Below are 18,982 nucleotides of genomic sequence, written 5' to 3' on the forward strand. Positions count from 1 at the left end.
CTCCCGTAGAAAATTTTGTACAGGCGCAGAATGCTCCCAGGCACGGGAGTGTGACCAAATAGGCATACCGCCAGGCCAATGCAGGGGCAGTAGTGCACGACTTAGCTAAGATGCACACTTTACTGGGTCTCACAGCGGATAAAGGATGAGGACCAGGAGGTCAGCGAGGGAACCACAAGAATACGTTGAGTAAAAGAACAATCTTTATTTTCATGTCAAGTATTCTTGCAGCTGGATTTACAATTTGATGCGTGGGGGGCACAATTTCAGTGCTTGCCATAGGCGCCGTTTTCTCTAGATATGCCTCTGCAGCCAATGGAGTTCAGTGTCAGTCAAAGCATCTGATCTGCATGCCCAGTGCCAAAGCATTAGAGGCACAGAATCAGCACAATGGTCAGGCAACTGGCATTGTTTATTAGAGAATAAAGATGGTAGCATGCTACCTAGTCTGGGGGAAGGAGGGGGGGAGCTGCAATCCTTTACTTTTACTTCTGTGACCTTTGGGGTCACGACACTGCAGATGTAGCTCGGTGCTCTTGAGCGCTGATTGTCATGGATGGGGTGGGGGAGAGGCAGGGAGCGGGCAGTGGAGAGCCAGTGAGAAGACTCTGATAGGCGGGGAAGAAGCGTTACGCAGGAGTTACTCTCCTCCAAGGGATGTCCCTCCCCCATTAGTTTTCCTGACAAGCTGCTTGTCAGCAGATTCGGGGGGGAGGGGACTAGTGAGGTGCAGGGGGATCGAGAGTGGCAAGGAGGGCACACAGAGGCATGTCCGTCGGATGAGAACATGCCTTTGTGTCTCTTTTTTACCATTTAAAATCATCTCGGGTACACTTTAAGGAGGGATCCATTGTTTGGGTTGGGCATATCTATATCAGGCCAGCTTCATACTGCAGTTTGGTGGCAGCGGTGCGGTGTCAGTACTTGGTAGTCCCTGTCTGGCATTTGGCCAACAGGAAGTGATGCTCACTTCCTGTTGGGCGATCGATGCCATGCGCGGAAGTGTGTTTCTAAAATTCGCATCTGAGCATGCACGACGCTGAAAACTGTGGTGGGTTTTTTAAAGACAGGTGTGTTGCCTTAGACTTACATGACTTCCAGTCTGACACAGATCGCCCCAGGAGCCGCGCGGTACCATAAGTTTGGAAGCGCGTTAGATAGGGCACTTCCGGCGCAGCATACCGCAGCTTGGGGAGTGTGAACTCCCCAATATACTTTCATTGCCCAGGGGTGTGGTGTGGTAAATTTACCGCACTGTAACGCTCCAGTGTGAAAGGGCCCTCAAGGTTTAGATTTACAAAAGGCTAATGCAGCACTAAATCACATTGAGGTTGATTCACTAAGCTGTGCTGCTTCAGCAGTGCAGCTTAATGACAGCAGCGAGTGTTATAATTCCCTGTGCACACTATGCAGCCATTGCGTGCGCTGTTAAATTATGCTGGGCTCAGTTTAAGGAGTGCTTTGTTATACTTAACGAGCACTCCACTGAACCCGCCCGCGGGGTCCAGTGGCTTCAAAGTGTGATATTTTTGCACTTTGATTGGCCCTGTAGGCTGCTTGTCACTTAAAGAGACACTGAAGCAAGACTAAATCTCGCTTCAGCTCTGGTATATAGCAGGGGCATGTGTGCCCCTGCTAAAACGCCGCTATCCCGCGGCTTAACGGGGGTCCCTTCACCCCCAACCCACCCCCCGCAAAAGTTGGTCGCAGACTTGGTCTCTACATTTCTCTTCCTGGAGGCAGGGCTAACGGCTGCAGCCCTGCCTCCCAGCGTGTCTATCAGACACGCATCGCCGCCTCTCCCCCGCCCCTCTCAGTGAAGGAAGACTGAGAGGGGCGGGGGAGAGGCAGAGATATGCGTCTGACAGACGCGCGTGGGGCAGGGCTGCGGCGGTTAGCCCTGCCCCAATGCGGAAACGCTCCCCCGCATTACGGAGGGGATTTGGGGGGACAGGGACCCCCGTTAAGGCGCGGGATAGCGGCGTTTTAGCAGGGGCACACATGCCCCTGCTATATATGAGGTCTGAAGCGAGATCTGTTCTCGCTGCAGACTCTCTTTAATAGTCAAGCTATTGGGCCAATCAAAGTGCAGGAATATCGTACTTTTAAGGCAATGGAGCTGTCGGGCTCTGGGCGGGTTCAGTGGAGTGTTTAAACTATCTGAGCTATCTTTAAACTATCTGAGCCCAGTGTAATTTAACAGTGCATGCTATGGCTGCATAGCGTGCACAGGGGATTATAACACTCGCTGCTGTAGCAGCAAAGCTTAGTTAATCAACCTCATTGTTAGGGCTGCTCAAATCCGAATCCGGTGAGATACCCGGATAGTTGCTATCCGGATATCTCCCAGTAAGCCTGTCCGGGGTGGGCGGGGGGCTTCAAGCTTACCTGTCTGACGTCTTCTTCGTCCGTCCCTGGCACCTCCCACGATGCGTTCCACGCGGCAGTCACGTAACTACAAACACTTCCTCCTTCCGGGGTGAAGGAGGAAGTGTTTGTAGTCACGTGATGCACGTGGGACGCATCGTGGAAGGGGCCAAGGACGGTTGAAGAAGACATGAAACAGGTAAGCTTGACCCCCCGCCCACCCTGCACAGGTTTACTGGGAGATATCCGGATAGCAACTATCCGGGTATCTCCCGGATTCGGATTTGAGCAGCCCTACTCAATGGGCTTGATTCACTAAAGCGTGCTAACAGTTAGCACGCTGGTGAAAAGCCCATTATCACGCCTAAACACAGTTTAGGCGTGATAAAATAAACTCTGCGCACATTAAACCCTATGCGACTTTCCATGTGCACCGGACTTTGCGCGCCACTTTATTCCTCAAAACGGTGCTAACCTACTTAGTGCAATGGTTATTACGCCCAAAAGTCTTTAGGAATGCTAAGTAGGTTAGCACCGCTTTGTGAATCAAGCCCATTGTGTTGAAATCCTACCTTAAATAATTACACCAAAAACGTTTGGACCTTTCATCCTGGGCACTTTGGAAGCTGGACAAGTGCTTTTCATTTAATGTAGTGTTACAGTTTAATCTTATCACATGTATATGATTTCATGTCAGCCTACCATCCATCCTATCATTTCCTAGCTGCAGAGGGTCCTCCTGGAAGGCCATCTCACAGATTTGCTTGTTCTTTTCAGGCATGAGGGGCCGGTGTGGCAGGTAGCCTGGGCTCACCCAATGTATGGAAACATCTTGGCCTCCTGCTCCTATGACAGAAAAGTCGTCATCTGGAAAGAGGAAAACGGCACTTGGGAGAAGATGTACAAGTACACCGGCCATGACTCCTCAGGTAACATCCTGCTGACAAGGAGAGCCTTATGACTTGTCGTTCCATATCAGCTGGAGAGGGACATTAGTGGTAGGAAATTCTGATCTAATCATGAAGTAGTGGTAATGTCTGGAGATGTCATCTGTGGGGCTGGAGCAGTGGGCATTTTTTTGTTTAAAGTGAATCTCCAGACTAAAAATCTACTCAGCAGCACTGAAAAGGTTTGGTGTTTGCTTAACAGTTTCACAGCATCAGAACTTAGTTTTTCTTACCAAAGCCTAATTTTTAGCTGCACAGAAGCTAAGTGGCGCCCCATCAAAGAAAACTGCCTGGGCATTTTTCCCCTGATGCTGTGCAAAGCATGATGGGATTTCTGATGTTTTTGTTCTCGTTGCCTAGCAACTGGGAGGGGTGATCTGGACACAGGACAGTTGGAACTGTGTCTCATGCTCCCTGTCACCTCCTTTCGACCAAAGAGATGGCTGCCCCCATGAAATCGCAAACATTTGCCTGTTCTTTAAAAACAAGGTGGGTAAGAGATTATATTACCTATCTATTTTAATTAACATAACTAATGTAACTTAATGACAGTATGTTTGTTTAGGCTGAAGTTCCTCTTTAATATGAAAAGCATCTTTGTCAGGAATGAAGTCGCAGTAACTTTCTTGAAGCAAGAGTGTTGCAAGTACACCCTCAGCATTTTGTCCTCCCCTTCAGCATTTTGTCCTACCCGTCATGCAAATACGCCTGGGAAATCCTGCTCATGCTCTGTGCAGATTATGGGCTGGACTGATGACATTATAAGAGCCAGGTTTTGGTACAGCACTTGGAAAAGAAGTGAGCAACAGAGCAAAGTGATTATAAAGATAAGAAATCTGAGATGGCATGCTATAAGGGTCACTGCTGCAGAAATCGGGCTGAATCCGCAGTTTCCCCGCAAGCAAATTGCGCGGCGAAACTCTGCCATGGGGATAATGCTGCAATCGATTCAGACGACATTGCAGCATTTTTTCATGCGGGAGGCAGCGAATCCCATAGCCGTGCATGGCACGGCTTCTGGGATTCATCTGCCTACTTGCAGATTTGTGCTGTGTGCTGGCTGACCGCTTATTGGTCAGCGGTTTCAGCATACAAAAGGGTTGTATAGGATTGGTCGCCCCCCTTCCTCTGAGGTGCATTGTTATTTGTTGCGGTGTGGATACTTTCGCACACGTCAGTGCTCTTTCCTGTTTGGCTGTGCGCTGCGTACGCTGGCCACTGATTGGTTGGCGGCAACTACTATTAGCTACTGACAGCGGAGATGTCTTCTGCCTATGTCAGCACTTAGTGAGGGGAGGCGCTTTGTGCCAGCTGATTGGTCGGCGGCCCAGGCACATGTTCATAGTACGGCGGTATAAGATGCCTTTGAGGGTGATACAGTGAGCATATGGACAGTAAGTATACAGCGCTGTGAGACATAGTAGTGCCTAGGTTGTTTTTGTTTCAAGCTAGGCATGAGATTAAACATTGGGCAACGTGTGAATTTTGGAGGGGGCGGGGTTTACCCGTCCTATGCAGTTCCCCATCAGGTCCTCTTATGACCTGGCGCCTGTTGATTGGATGGATGATGTGCTGCACCATATTGGTCTATGATGGATATATAAGTGAGTTGGATGGACACTCTTTTATTGCAGTTTTATAAACTTAACAAGAGCTTGATTGCTCGAAACAGCGGCCTGTCATTGTATTTGCTGATTTTTATCTGATGTGATCAATAAAGAAGCTTTAATTACATCGGTGGTACCTGCACGATTTGGTTCCTGCATCTAACAGCTCCGGTGGTGTGGAATGCTGTTTGCTTGGGCGCACCTTCTCCTTTGTATGGGTGCTGCCCCCCCCCCCCCCCCCTTTCACTGTATCCTAGAGAAACCAAAGAATGATTACTTATTTAGCCTCAACTAAACATTGAAATATCAGTTTTGGTTTTGCCCACCCTAACTGGGTAGTCTGTGAGGTCAGACATTCTCAGATGACTTTGCATGTCTTATTATCAATAAAGATCAGTTCCAGTTGTGGATAGTAAATCCATGCAATATAATGGTCATAGTGGGGTTCTCTTGCAGCTTGTCTCCTATGCAGTGAACTCCATGGGCTCGATTCACAAAGCGGTGCTAACCCAGTTAGAGACTTTAGGCATGATAACCATTGCACCACGCTGGTGAAAAGCCAGTTTAGGGCCTCGATTCACAAAGCGGTGATAACCCAGTTATCACGCCTAAAAGACTTTAGGCGTGATGACCTTTTCACCACTGAGTTATCACCGATTTTTCCTGCTCTTCGCGCGAAGTTACCGCGCGTAAGCGCGTTCGCGCGTACGCGCGTGAGAGCGCGCGCAAAGTCCCATAGGGCTTAATGGGAGCTTCGCGCGAAGCGTCGGGTGTTGCGCGCGCACTTACGCGAGTTTCTTCTTATCATGCCTAAAGTGACTTTAGGCGTGATAAGGGCCTTTTCACCATGGTGCTAACACTTTGCACCGCTTTGTGAATCGAGCCCTAGGTGTGATAAGTTTAGGCATGATAAGTTTAGGTGTGATAAGTTTAGGCATGCTAAGTTTAGATAAGTTTAGATCGCTTGCAAAGTCCCGCACGCAAAGCAGCGCCATTAAACTTTATACGTAGTGCACCAGTCTTTGCTAGCGTAAAACTTTTGATCAGCTGTGCACTGCTGTGCTAACGCAGTTGGTGCTTAAACTTATCATGCCTAAACTTATCACACCTAAACTTATCATGCCTAAACTTATCACACCTAAACTTATCACACCTAAACTTATCATGCCTAAACTGAGTTTAGGCGTGATAAAGGGCTTTTCACCAGGGTGCTAACTGTTAGCACCGCTTTGTGAATCAGGCCCTAGGTGTGATAAAGGGCTTTTCACCACGGTGCTAACTGTTAGCACCGCTTTGTGAATCAGGCCCCATGTGTTGGGCCCCACACGACTTCGGGTTAAAGCTGGCCTGCGGAAGTTCAGACGGCGCCATTTCTCTACTCACCTATACAGGGGACAGCCCATGGGATGTCAAGAAGATCAGCAATGTGCATATGGTGAGGGCTACGCACATAGGGCCTGATTCACAAAGCGATGCTAACAGTTAGCACGCTGGTGAAAAGCCCTTTATCACGCCTAAACTCAGTTTAGGGCCTCGATTCACAAAGCGGTGATAACCCAGTTATCACGCCTAAAAGACTTTAGGCGTGATGACCTTTTCACCACTGAGTTATCACCGATTTTTCCTGCTCTTCGCGCGAAGTTACAGCGCGAAAGTCCCATAGGGCTTAATGGGAGCTTCGCGCGAAGCGTCGGGTGTTGCGCGCGCACTTACGCGCGTACGCACGTACGCGCGGCAACTTCGCGCGAGTTTCTTCTTATCATGCCTAAAGTGACTTTAGGCGTGATAAGGGCCTTTTCACCATGGTGCTAACACTTTGCACCGCTTGGTGAATCAAGCCCGGAGCTCGATTCACAAAGCGGTGCTAACCCAGTTAGCATGCCTAAAAGACTTTAGGCATGATAACCATTGCACCATGCTGGTGAAAAGCCAGTTTAGGCGTGATAAGTTTAGGCATGATAAGTTTAGATAAGTTTAGATCATGCGCAAAGTCCTGCACGCAAAGCAGCGCCATTAAATTTTATGCAAAGTGCACCAGACTTTGCTAGCGCAAAACTTTTGATCAGCTGTGCACTGCGGTGCTAACGCAGTTGGTGCTTAAACTTATCATGCCTAAACTTATCACACCTAAACTTATCGGGCTCGATTCACCAAGCAAAGTGTTAGCACCGTGGTGAAAAGGCCCTTATCACGCCTAAAGTCACTTTAGGCATGATAAGAAGAAACTCGCGCGAAGTTGCCGCGCGTAAGTGCGCGCGCAACACCCGACGCTTCGCGCGAAGCTCCCATTAAGCCCTATGGGACTTTGCGCGCGCTCTCACGCGCGTACGCGCGAACGCGCTTACACGCGGTAACTTCGCGCGAAGAGCAGGAAAAATCGGTGATAACTCAGTGGTGAAAAGGTCATCACGCCTAAAGTCTTTTAGGCGTGATAACTGGGTTATCACCGCTTTGTGAATCGAGGCCATCATGTCTAAACTTATCACACCTAAACTTATCACACCTAAACTTATCATGCCTAAACTTATCACACCTAAACTTATCACACCTAAACTTATCACGCCTAAACTGGCTTTTCACCAGCGTGGTGCAATGGTTATCATGCCTAAAGTCTCTAACTGGGTTAGCACCGCTTTGTGAATCGAGCCCCTAGGGCTCGATTCACAAAGCGGTGATAACCCAGTTATCACGCCTAAAAGACTTTAGGCGTGATGACCTTTTCACCACTGAGTTATCACCGATTTTTCCTGCTCTTCGCGCGAAGTTACCGCGCGTAAGCGCGTTCGCGCGTACGCGCGTGAGAGCGCGCGCAAAGTCCCATAGGGCTTAATGGGAGCTTCGCGCGAAGCGTCGGGTGTTGCGCGCGCACTTACGCGCGTACGCGCGGCAACTTCGCGCGAGTTTCTTCTTATCATGCCTAAAGTGACTTTAGGCGTGATAAGGGCCTTTTCACCACGGTGCTAACACTTTGCACCGCTTGGTGAATCGAGCCCCTAAACTTATCACACCTAAACTTATCATGCCTAAACTTATCACACCTAAACTTATCACACCTAAACTTATCATGCCTAAACTGAGTTTAGGCGTGATAAAGGGCTTTTCACAAGGGTGCTAACTGTTAGCACCGCTTTGTGAATCAGGCCCAAGGCATGATAAAGGGCTTTTCACCAGGGTGCTAACTGTTAGCACCGCTTTGTGAATCAGGGCCATTGTGTTTACACTGTAAAGGTGGCCATACACTGATAGATTTGCAGCAAGTTCGACCATCAGATTTCTGTCAGATGCCTGTTAAGTCGAATCTGACAGGAATCTATCTGATGTGTGCCACACACTAGGAACATATTTCCAATAGATTTCAGGATGAAATCTATTGAAAATCGATCTAAATGCATTATTGGACCATTAGATCCAATGCAACCCTATGGGCCGTTGATCAGGATTCACTGGTTTCCGCAATAGCGCATCCGCATTTGCAATTGTGTTTTCCGCATGTGATTTTTCACGTTTGTCCTGTGTTTTTTTTTAATGCGTAGGAATACTTTGTAATTACCGAGGCATGGATTGTGCAGGAAAAAGAGAGCTTTCTTTTTGCGGGGGAAAAAAAGCAAAACCCGAATAAACGCTAACAATGTGCATTTCCCAATTGCAGCAGTGCACGTTTGGCCCCCAGATGACACTGTATATTCAGTCTTGTTTTATATTCAGGTCACTGTCAGCACACCCTGTTAGCACGTACTGACAGCAGGGCGAGTAAGCTGCAGTGGCGGGAGATCGGCACAATCGGCGGTAGTGTGCAGCGGGCTAATTGAAATGTACTCCCTGGCAGGGATAACAGGTCCCAAACAGGGCATAGATTTCAAATAGCGTGGTCTGGAAGTGGTTAAAGCAATACTGAAGTGAAACTAAAAAAAAGTTAGATATTCACCTATGTAGAGGGATGGCTCTGAATCCCATAGAGCCTTCCCAGTCCTCTCCATGCCATTGTTTCAGCGCCGTGCCTCCATTGAGATCCCAGAGCCTTTGGGACTCCTTAGAAGGCTTTGGAAACACTTGCCTCTCTGAGTGGTTCTGAGAACAGGTGCAGCTGTGAGCATGGACTAGCACCTTGTAATACAGAACAGCTAGTCTTCGGAAGTACTCGGTGACACCATTTGAACAGCGGTAGACCAGGGGCATGGGGTGAGGATCTAGAAGGTATCTATCTTTATTTCAATATTACTTTGAGCCTTACTATTTCAACCAAGAGGCAGCCAGGCTGCATCTGAATGACATCCAGCCCAGAGCCTTTTATAGGCTAATGGAGGATGTTAGCTTCCAAAACAGTTTTTTAGCATGCAAACAAATGCGGCCTGGCTTTACGAAGCACTGCCATTTCTCCCTGCTCTATACAAAATGTAAGTTCTACTTTATTGCTAGCTGCTGCCAGGTTATACTATGTTTGCATGACATTTCCCTTTAATTAGAGATTAGGGTAGTTAATGCATATTCTAGCATCTGTTTTGGATGCAATGGGAGCAGTCTGCCTATTAGAGGCTCTGCCCACATATGCTGGTACTTATTCATATGTGCTGTCATGCCTCTGTTTTGTCTTCACTTCAGAATTGCTTTAAAGAAAAAAAGAGCCCCTGGGGGGTACTTACCTCGGAGGGGGAAGCCCCTGGATACTAATAAGGCTTCCCTCGTCATCCTCAGCACTTCCAATCCAACGCTGGCTCCCTGGAAAGTTGTTGCCAGATTGTGAACTAGCGGCTTCCATCACTGGTTTCCCGAACAGGCGCAGTAGCTGCTTGCCATTTGAGCTCTGGTGGAAATAGCCGAGCCTAATCAGGTCTACTCCACTGCACAGATGCTTGGCTATTTCTGCCGCGCCCAATTGGCAAGCTTGCATGAGGCTCAATGATGTCAATACTGTGGTGGCCGTTTCTGTGGGGAAGCCAGTGCTGGATTGAGGCTGCTGAGAAGGACAGGGAAGCCTTATAGGATCCAGAGGCTTGCCCCTCCCGAGGTAAGTACCCCCAAAGGGCAGTTGTGTATACAGGTTTACTTTAAGCTTATTAGTGTGAGGTTCTCTGCATGTTGTTTCTGGCCTTTGCTGTGCTGGCTCTACCAAGCTGATGGTAAATAATTCTGCTTTTGTCCCTCCATAGATCAGGTTTAATGCTGTGAGTTGGGCCCCTTCAGTGGTGCCTGCAGTTTGGTGGATCAGCGGCCATCTGGACAGAGGCCAAATTACATCAACAGATTTGTGTCTGGTGGCTGTGACAACCTGGTAAAGATCTGGAGGTAAGTTGGAGCTCTCCTGACAGGGCAGTGGTGGAGAGGAGGCACCTCTTTGTAAATGAGGAAAGTGTTCAGCACTCTCTCCTTTTATTCAGGGATGGTCAGTGGAAGGAAGACCAGAAGCTAAAGGCACACAGTGATTGGGCGAGAGATGTGGCCTGGGCTCCCTCTATTGGTCTCCCTACTTGCACTATAGCCTGCTGCTCTCAGGTAAACATGAAGAGGAGTTTTCTATTCCATACATCTGCGGTAATCCAGCTCTCTTGTAACAAACCATTGTTGGGTCTGTCTTACAGGACGGCAGAGTCTACATCTGGACATGCGTGCCATGAGCAGCTGGACACCAAAACTACTGCATAAATTCAATGATGTGGTGTGGCACGTGAGCTGGTCCATCACCGCCAACATCCAGGCTGTGTCCAGGGGAGATAACAAGATGCGTAGCCATGTCCGTGCTCACCTGCCCTTGTGAATACAAAGAAGAGCATTTGTGGCCCGTGGAAGTCAGAGCTGGTGCAGTGTGAATAGCGGTAAAGGGGAGGGGTTTTGCAGCTTTCTGGGCTCCTGTTGTGGAGATTTCCTCTGACTTTCCAACTCCAGAACGATTTTGTTTAATTGTTGGATATTGTAGAAATATATATGTATAGCTTCTATGACCTTGCTGAGGTTGTCTTTGTCTCTATCTAGGAGAATTTCCCTAATTTTTTCATAAAGATGAACTTGAATTTTTAATATATCTGTTACGGCCAGAACCCAAAGTCTGGCCACTTCGGGTTCTGGCCGGTCAAAACGCGAAGTGGCTGTTCACCTGCAGCCAATGTTAGAAATGAAGTTTCGCAAATGCATTAATATCCCGGCGGCCTTAAATGAATGAATTCCCCGGTGGCATTATGTGACCGGATGAAGCCGCAGACCTAATGGAGCCACCTCTTCGGCTCTGCCTCCTCTCCTCCCCCTGCCCCTCTCTTATGCAGCTTTGGCAGCCGGGGACATGCGTGTCCCTCAGAGTTGTTCGTAGCAGCAGGGAATCCTGCCTTTTGTTCCTCTGCAGAGTGGCTGCTGGCAGAAGCGATGTCTGCAGCCTTCCCGCTCTGCTTCCCTGCCGCTACCAACGATCCTGGGGGACACGCGTGGTCCCCGGCTGCCACAGCTGCATAGGAGAGGGGCAGGGGGAGGAGAGGAGGCACAGCCGAAGAGACGGCTTCATCCGGTCACATAATGCCGCCGGGAATTCATTCATTTAACGCCGCCGGGATATGAATTCATTTGGGAAACTTTTCATTTCTACCATTGGCCGCAGGTGCCCGGCCACTTCGCATTTTGACCGGCCTGAACCCGAAGTAGCCAGACTTCGGGTTCTGGCCGTAACATATCCAAAAAGTACAAAAAATTGATTCACAAATCTTCAAAAGAAGTTGATCTTAGGGCTGGTGCACACCAGAGCGGTTCTGGAACGTTTTTAAAAACGCTAGCTGATTGAAAACTGCTTGGGTAATGTATTTCAATGGGATGGTGCACACCAGAGCGGTTCGTTTTTCCTACAAACGCAAACTCGGGGGCTGCAGCATTTTTTAGATTTCTGAGGCGTTTCTGCCTCAATGTTAAAGTATAGGAAAGTGGAAAACTGATCTGAAAAACGCTAGATCAGAGCGGTTTTCCAGGCCTTTTTTGTTACAGAAGCTGTTCAGTAACAGCTTTACTGTAAAAATATATGGAATCTGCTATACAAAAACGCTTTAAAAACCGCTAGGCATGTTTATAAAATCTCTCTAAACATGCTTTGAAAATCTGCTTCAAAAACCTCTAGCATTTTGCGGATCTGCTAGAGGTTTTTGGTGTGCACTGGCCCTTAAAGTGGTTCTCTGGTATGTTTAAAAAAGCTAAAACTGACACTTACCTGGGGCTTCTATCGGCCCCCTGTAGCTGTAATGTCCTGTGCCGTCCTCCTCTGGTGCTCCGTTCCACGCTGCCGGTAACTTGCTAATTATTCGTCTAACTAGACAAATAGAACTGCGGCTGTGCGGCCGTGTCCGCGCTCGTTATCGGGAGCTTACTGCGCAGGGGCAGTACAAGAAAATTTCTACTGTGTCTGCACAGTAAGCTTCCAATGACGTGCATGCTCGCTCCTGCGCGCGGGAGCGCAGACACGCAGCCGCAGTTCTATTCGTCTGGTTAGATGAATAATTAGCAGGTTACCGGCGGCGGGGAATAAAGCATCGGAGAAGGTTGGCACGGGACATTACAGCTGCAGGGGGCCAATAGAAGCCCCACTTAAGTGTCAGTTTTAGCTTTTTTTTAAACATACCAGAGAACCCTTTAAGACACGCCAACACATAAAAAGGTGCAATATCAAAACCGTTAGATCAATTATTTTTAAAAGATGACGTTGACTTGTTTCAGGTAGACCCTTCTTCAGGCCTTCACAAACAATTGTACATCTGCACTATACACACAGCATAAGATGGAAAACCATCTGGACCAAAACTAAGCCAGGAATATCCACCTGCAATGTGAATAGGGCAACAAATGGAGCAGCATCTGGACAACAACCAAGCCAGGAATCACCACTTCCAAATATAGAAAAACACCACACACAGGCTGAACCGACCAAGGGAGAGTCCACAACAAGTTGATGTTGTCGTCTTATAAAAACAATTAATCTTACTGTTTTGATATTGCACTTTTTTATGGGATGTCGTGTCTTAAGATGAATTTCTTTTGAAGATTTGTGAATCAATTTTTTGCACATATTAAAAATTCAAGCTCATCTTTATGAAAAAAATGATTTGCTATGTACTTATCTTTGTCTGTATACTGGTGAGTAACTGGTGTAGTGGCGCGCCGCTAAAAGGATACGCTTTTTTCTGGTCTCCTAATTTACATAAATACAGTGAAAAGTTGTATGACACCGACGCTGTCTGAGACCGCGGACTGCTGCTCAGGAGAACTGTCGTGCAGGAAGTGGTTGGTGCAGAAGCTGCTGAGCAGGTACTTTAAAGGGAATCTGAAGTGAGAGGGATATGGAGGCTTCCATATTTATTTCCATTTAAACAATACCAGTTGCCTGACTGTCCTGATTTTACTATCTGCAGTAGGGTCTGAGTCACACACCTAAAACAAGCATCCAGCTAATCTTGTCAGGTTTTTGTCAGAAACATCTGATCTGTACTGGTATTGGGCTCTGCCTCTGACACGGCAGACCAAGGTTCAAATCCAAGCGCTTCCCTTTCAGTAAGCCAACACCTATTAAAGGGAACCTAAACTGAGAAGGATATGGATTTTTCCTTTTAAAATAATACCAGTTGACTGACTCTCCTGCTGATCCTATGTCTCTAATACTTTAGCCACAGCCCCTGAACAAGCATGCAGATCAGGCGCTCTGACTGAAGTCAGACTGGATTAGCTGCATGCTTGTTTCAGGTGTGAGATCCAGATACTACTGCAGCAAATTGATCAGCAGGAGAGTCAGGCAACTGGTATTGTTTAAAAGGAAACATCCATATCCCTCTTAGTTTAGGTTCCCTTTAAGTAGGAGACTTTGGGAAAGATTCCCTAACACTGCTACTGCCTATAGAGTGCACACTAGTGGCTGCAGCTCTGGCCCTTTGAGTCCGCCAGGAGAAAAGCGCAATATAAATGTTATTTGTCTTGTCTTCTTCAGGGTCTATGGCTTAAAGTATCGGAGGAAGAGTATTAGCAGGACAGCCAGGCAATTTGCACTGTTAAATTAAATAAATATGTCAACCTCCATATCCCACATACTTCAGATTCCTTTTAACGTAACCCCTCCCCATCTAGTAGGCTGAATAGCAGGGCTGTGGAGTTGAGGAGTCAGAGCAATTTTTGGGTACCTGGAGTAAGAGACGGTGGTTTCATAAACTGAGGAGTCAGATGTTTTTTGTACTAACTCCACAGCTCTGGTAAGTATAAGACAATAGTATATAGTATACTGTAAGTATAAGACTAAGGAGTCGGAGCAATTTTGGGTACCTGAAAGTCAGTCAGTGGTTTCATAAACTGAGGAGTCGGATAATTTTTGTACCAATTCCACAGCCCTGCAGAATAGTATACAGGCAGGTAATTCCAGTGCAGCCCTGTGCAGGGACTTGGGAGGTTGCGTGAACCTGTGCAGGGAATTGGGAGGTCGCATGTGCCCGTGCAGGGACTCGGGAGGTCATGTGCACCCGTGGAAGGACTTGGGAGGTCGCCTGCGCCAGTGCAGGGACTTGGGAGGTCGCGTACGCCCGTGCAAGGTCTTGGGAGGTCGCGTGCACCCGTGCAGGGACTTGGGAGGTTGCGTGCGCCCGTGCAGGGACTTGGGAGGTTGCGTGCGCCCCTGCAGGGACTTGGGAGGTTGTATGCACCTGTGCAGGGACTTGGGAGGTTGTGTGCACCCGTGCCGGGACTTGGGAGGTCGTGTGCGCCCGTGCAGGGACTTGGGAGGTCGCGTGCACCCATGCAGGAACTTGGGAGGTCGTGTGCGCCCGTGCAGGGACTTAGGAGGTCGCGTGCGCCCGTGCAGGGACTTGGGAGGTCGTGTGCGCCCGTGCAGGGACTTGGGAGGTCGCGTGCACCCATGCAGGGACTTGGGAGGTCGTGTGCGCCCGTGCAGGGACTTGGGAGGTCGTGTGCGCCCGTGCAGGGACTTGGAAGGTCGTGTGCGCCCGTGCAGGGACTTGGGAGGTCGTGTGCGCCGGTGCAGGGACTTGGGAGGTCGTGTGCGCCGGTGCAGAGACTTGGGAGGTCGTGTGCTTCCATGCAGGGACTGGGAGGTAGCGTGCGCCTGTGCAGGGACAAGGAGAACACATTTGAGAGTAGCAAATACAGCCACCTGCACTACATACAAAAGACTGGCCATAGTCTGGAAATCTTTCTCCAACTATATGCTTAATTGATATGTTTCTCCTCTGATTACAGGTGACCCTGTGATAGGAGTCTGTGGACGGCCAATGGGCTTGCATCAGTGATGTAAACAAAGGACAAGGCGCAGTGTCTGCAGTTACAGAAGGGCAGCAGAACGAGCAGTGACGTCTAGCCTTGATTGGACTAACAACATTATTAATTTCTACTTCCTGTATGACAGACAACATCCTCACTAATTTATCAGAGAGAGATGAAATCAAACTTGGACAATTTGCAGTTATTATAAATACCAACTCTGTAAACCGCAGCGCCCCCACCTGTGTGTGCGCGGGATCACGGAACTACACTATCTTGCTGCAGATTTTTTCTCAATATTTTATCAGATTGTTAGATGGTGCAGCACCCAGGGCAATTAAAAGATAATTGTTTATACAAAAGAGGCATTACTTATCTGAATATTTGGTCATGCTTCAGCTTGTAATTCTGTAAGAGCTGATGTGACCGCGTGAGGCAATGTTTTTCCTTTTCTCCACAGAGTATACATATTCAGGCAGTCATTCTCTGGCTCCTGTGTGAAGTGTTTTCCCTTCACTCTTGTGCAGGCAGCAGCAGTTTATCCTCCATCTCCACCATAGCGTTACAGCCTTTTGCACCAGGTATGACAACAGCAGGAAAAAGTAGGAAGGCTCTGTGTTTTCATTAAAGGACAACTATCAATAACCAAGTGTTCTAAAATTACAATGTACAAAGTATGTCTAAGTAGCTGCGTAAACATTAACATAAGAGGCAAAAGCTGTAATTCATTAGATTGTAGCTGCATTGGAATGATTTTTTAGCAAAGGGGAGTCTGTGCTTTATGAGAAAAGTGACAATACAGTCAGTGCTGGTCTCTGCATATTTCAGAAGGCTACAGCAAAATACTTTAGTATGAAAATCTTGCCTTGGTATTAGGTTACACACACAAAAGAGAATGTTTTTTTTATGCTGCAGATGGATACATTTCAGCCTGCTTGCTCTGCACATGTCAGTGTATCCTTAGACAGACAACCTTCAAAAGCCTGTGTTTTATCTCTCTGAATGAGCTATTCAGAGAGACAAAACTACAGCTGCAGTTTAGACCTGTCATCTGCTAAATATATAAAGTACATACAGGGTTAACATATGTAGGGAAAGGGATTTCCCCCTCCCCTCATCATTCACTGATCCAAGGCCCTGGTCCCAACACCACTCCATGAAAAGAATTTGATAACATTAAAGGAAGAGATGAGCATGGGTACAGATACAGCAGTATTTAGGAACATCTACACAAGCTATTCCCAGGCCAGTTTAAGAAAACATGTTAATCGATAGTTGTCCTTTAATGCCATAAAAGTGGTACGTCTTGGTGTGGACATGAGTGAGATTTTGTAGGAGATGCTTTATTTGTGTTTTGTGCAGGACCAAGTGTGTTTACAGTCTAGATCTGAGTACATTGTCATCCTGTGTATTGTCTCTCCCCAGATGTGCAGAGATGAGACCCAGTTGCTCTTGTATTATTGATGAGGTTCAGCAGGGTAATCCTGAAACTTGAGAGGTTCAGCCATATGCACATTAAGAGGAACTTTAACCCAGTATTGGCCACTAATAGCCAACCTGTGTCACCCCCACCCAGCATGCGCACACAATATACCACTAATAGGCAGCCTGTGTCACCCCCACTCAGCATGCGCACACAATATACCACTAATAGGCAGCCTGTGTCACCCCCACCCAGCATGTGCACACAATATGCCACTAATAGGCAGCCTGTGTCACCCCCACCCAGCATGTGCACACAATATGCCACTAATAAGCAGCCTGTGTCACCCCCACCCAGCATGTGCGCACAATATGCCACTAATAGGCAGCCTGTGTCACCCCCACCCAGCATGCGCACACAATAAGCCACTAATAGGCAGACTGTGTCACCCCCACCCAGCATGCGTGCACAATATGCCACTAATAGGCAGCCTGTGTCACCCCCACCCAGCATGCACACACAATATGCCACTAATAGGCAGCCTGTGTCACCCCCACCCAGCATGTGCACACAATATGCCACTAATAGGCAGCCTGTGTCACCCCCACCCAGCATGTGCACACAATATGCCACTAATAGGCAGCCTGTGTCACCCCCACCCAGCATGTGCACACAATATGCCACTAATAAGCAGCCTGTGTCACCCCCACCCAGCATGTGCGCACAATATGCCACTAATAGGCAGCCTGTGTCACCCCCACCCAGCATGCGCACACAATAAGCCACTAATAGGCAGACTGTGTCACCCCCACCCAGCATGCGCGCACAATATGCCACTAATAGGCAGCCTGTGTCACCCCCACCCAGCATGCACACACAATATGCCACTAATAGGCAGCCTGTGTCACCCCCACCCAGCATGTGCACACAATATGCCACTAATAGGCAGCCTGTGTCACCCCCACCCAGCATGTGCACACAATATGCCACTAATAGGCAGCCTGTGTCACCCCCACCCCCACCCCCACCCAGCATGTGCACACAATATGCCACTAATAGGCAGCCTGTGTCACCCCCACCCAGCATGCGCACACAATATGCCACTAATAGGCAGCCTGTGTCACCCCCACCCAGCATGTGCACACAATATACCACTAATAGGCAGCCTGTGTCACCCCCACCCAGCATGTGCACGCAATATACCACTAATAGGCAGCCTGTGTCACCCCCACCCAGCATGTGCACACAATATGCCACTAATAGGCAGCCTGTGTCACCCCCACCCCCACCCCCACCCAGCATGTGCACACAATATGCCACTAATAGGCAGCCTGTGTCACCCCCACCCAGCATGCGCACACAATATGCCACTAATAGGCAGCCTGTGTCACCCCCACCCAGCATGCGCGCACAATATTCCACTAATAGGCAGCCTGTGTCACCCCCACCCAGCATGTGCACACAATAAGCCACTAATAGGCAGCCTGTGTCACCCCCCTCCCCAGCATGCGCACACAATAAGCCACTAAAAGGCAACCTGTGTCACCCCCACCCAGCATGCGCACACACAATATGCCACTAATAGGCAGCCTGTGTCACCCCCACCCAGCATGTGCGCACAATATTCCACTAATAGGCAGCCTGTGTCACCCCCACCCAGCATGTGCACACAATATACCACTAATAGGCAGCCTGTGTCACCCCCACCCAGCATGCGCACACAATATGCCACTAATAGGCAGCCTGTGTCACCCCCACCCAGCATGTGCACACAATATGCCACTAATAGGCAGCCTGTGTCACCCCCACCCAGCATGCGCGCACAATATTCCACTAATAGGCAGCCTGTGTCACCCCCACCCAGCATGTGCACACAATAAGCCACTAATAGGCAGCCTGTGTCACCCCCCTCCCCAGCATGCGCACACAATAAGCCACTAAAAGGCAACCTGTGTCACCCCCACCCAGCATGCGCACACACAATATGCCACTAATAGGCAGCCTGTGTCACCCCCACCCAGCTTGTGCACACAATATGCCACTAATAGGCAACCTGTGTCACCCCCACCCAGCATGTCTGTATTCCGCTGTGTCTGTCAAATCTGACTGCATGGAGGTCTCTAGTCTGCTGTGTCTGTCCAATCTGACTGCATTGAATTCTCTATTCCACTGTGTCTGTCCAATCTATCTGACTGCATGGAGGTCTCTATTCTGGTGTTTATCCAATCCGACTGCATGGAGGTCTCTATTCCGCTGTGTCTGTCCAATCCGACTGCATGGAGGTCTCTATTCCGCTGTGTCTGTCCAATCTGACTGCATTGAATTCTCTATTCTGCTGTGTCTGTCCAATCTGACTGCATGGAGGTCACTATTCCGCTTTGTCTGTCCAATCTGACTGCATGGAGGTCACTATTCCGCTG

The 18,982-nt window shown here is 48.6% G+C and overlaps 1 pseudogene; it reads left to right on the top strand.

Annotated features, from left to right (window-relative positions):
- Positions 1 to 3,184: 3,184 nt before the first annotated feature.
- Positions 3,185 to 15,331, top strand: LOC137562369 (protein SEC13 homolog; annotated as a pseudogene).
- The last annotated feature ends 3,651 nt before the right edge of the window (positions 15,332 to 18,982 follow it).

This window comes from Hyperolius riggenbachi, chromosome 3 (genome assembly GCF_040937935.1).
Source record: "Hyperolius riggenbachi isolate aHypRig1 chromosome 3, aHypRig1.pri, whole genome shotgun sequence".
NCBI classification, from domain to species: domain Eukaryota; kingdom Metazoa; phylum Chordata; class Amphibia; order Anura; family Hyperoliidae; genus Hyperolius; species Hyperolius riggenbachi.